Source organism: Chrysochloris asiatica, unplaced genomic scaffold (assembly GCF_000296735.1).
Source record: "Chrysochloris asiatica unplaced genomic scaffold, ChrAsi1.0 scaffold00100, whole genome shotgun sequence".
NCBI classification, from domain to species: domain Eukaryota; kingdom Metazoa; phylum Chordata; class Mammalia; order Afrosoricida; family Chrysochloridae; genus Chrysochloris; species Chrysochloris asiatica.
The window spans coordinates 2,161,697-2,163,744 of record NW_006408618.1 but is presented as its reverse complement, the minus strand read 5'-3'; the positions used below and the strand labels follow the sequence as shown (position 1 = coordinate 2,163,744).

Genomic DNA, 2,048 nt, shown 5'->3' with positions numbered 1-2,048 from the left:
TAAAGAATAAAAATCTGTAACTTAATATAAGTATGTTTTTAAAGTCCTAACTCTCTTTCAGTCACTTCTGTAACTTAATATAAGTATGTTTTTAAAGTCCTAACTCTCTTTCAGTCACTTCTGCCCTCCTGTCCCTGCTGTTAGGTGCTGTCTAGTCAATTCCGAGCCATAGCGACCCTGTATAGGGTCTCCAAGGAGCGGCTGGTGGGCATGAACCACCGACCCTGCAGTTCAAAAAGCTTTGCAGTGTGTCACCTCAGCCCACAGTGCTGTGCTGGACTCCTCTCAAACCAGTGAAAAAAAAAGCAGACCAAATACGACGCTCAGCCGCGTCTCCTGTATAGGGATTCCGAGGAGCGGATTATGAGCTTGAACCACTGACCTTGCAGTTCAAAAGACTTTGCAGTGGCACCTTAATCCACAGCGCTACAATGGGATGCCTCTCAAACCAGTGAAAGTATGCCGACCAAATAGGACACACATCTGCGTCTCCTGTATAAGGTTTCCGATGAGTGGCTGGTGAGCTTGAACCACCGGCCTTGTCTCACTGGCTTTGTCGTTCAAAAGAATTTACAGTGCAGCATCTTTTTTTTTTTTTTTAAGTCAGTTTCAATTTTATTGCATTAACCTTAATGATAAACAAATTATATAGTTCAAATGTTATTAAATTGATTTCAAACATAGGTTTCCAGAGGATAAACACAGGATTTCAAGTCATGTATGATGCAGTCCATTGTCCATTTAAAAATATGCTTCTTTCATCCACACAAAGCACTGAAAAGGCCATTTTTTCTTTTATACTGCATAAAAGCTAGGTGCAAATGTTGATGTTAATTTACTTCATTGTCAACTTGGATGATGAAGCTGGGAGGCACAAAAGTTCATAGTTAAAGATGCAAACAAAAAGCTTATTTTAGTTCCTGATAGGAAATGGAGGCCTTCTTTCATGTCTCTTGATTCTTACAGCAGATCACTTCTTCTTCTTCCCTTTTCCTTTTTTACTTCCTTCTCCTTGCTGAAGACTTTGGTCACCACCACCTATTTTTTGTGTCCTTGTTTTTAGTTTGGATATCATTTCCGCTGCATACAACATTACTGACTTACGTGATGGAAACTGTACAAGACAGAGGCTGCCATCTTCCTGTTTGAGCTGGACCTGGACTCTGCCTCGGTACTGAACATCACGATTCCATTATTTAGAGTACATTTTATTTTTCTCAAGAAATGCATTAAGTCCAATTGCTAAACATACATCCTGAATCTCTGTAGCGGTAGGATTTTCAACAGCCTTATTTATGGGGATGTGCTGCCCCTCCGTGATGGTCTTCTTGTTATTTAAATAAGCAGGGTAGATACAAATGAACCTGTCCTGGTCGGCAGGGGACGGCGAAGCGGCGCAAGCCATTTCCACCGGTGAGCGCACGGAGCCAGCTTGGATTTGGTAGAGGACAGTGCAGCATCTTAACCCACAGCACTACGCTGGGCTCCCTCTCAAACCAGTGAAGAAAGACAGACCAAATCCGCGTCTCAGCTTGGTCTGAGTGTGTGAGTTCCTGGCAGAGGAAACCGCCAGTGGTGGGGGTGGGCTTGGCCACTTGATTATGCCCCCATCTCCATTCACCCAGATGTATGTGGGAAAACCATGAATGCACCTATTCCCAACACCAAAGAAAAAAATAAGATTTGATCCACCCAAAATCAGCAAAGCACACCGTGCACCTGTTTTTTTTTTTTTAATTCCCCCCGCCTCCCCCGCCCAAATGTTCCTGCGGAGTGTTTTTGTGGTGTCTCTGTGGCCCCTATTTAGTCCCGCTGCTTTGTCTAGCCCAGGATGTGGGCTCAGGTCTCAAAGCCTGGCCTAAGGATTTAAAGGTACACGATTTCCCGCCTCTGTTCCAAATTCCACAGGCTATAAGCCTTCAAGCCTTTAAACTATTCCTATCTCTGTGGGTCCAAATTTTGGAGCTCTGTCTTGCCTCTTTTTTGCCTGGAATTCTGAGTTATTGCTGACGGCTACCATCACTATGCCTTCACCCTAGCCACCAGCA

General features: G+C 43.9%; 1 pseudogene; it reads right to left on the bottom strand.

Moving 5' to 3' along the window:
* Positions 1–970: 970 nt before the first annotated feature.
* LOC102827424 lies at positions 971–1,405 on the bottom strand (annotated as a pseudogene).
* Between the last annotated feature and the right edge of the window lie 643 nt (positions 1,406–2,048).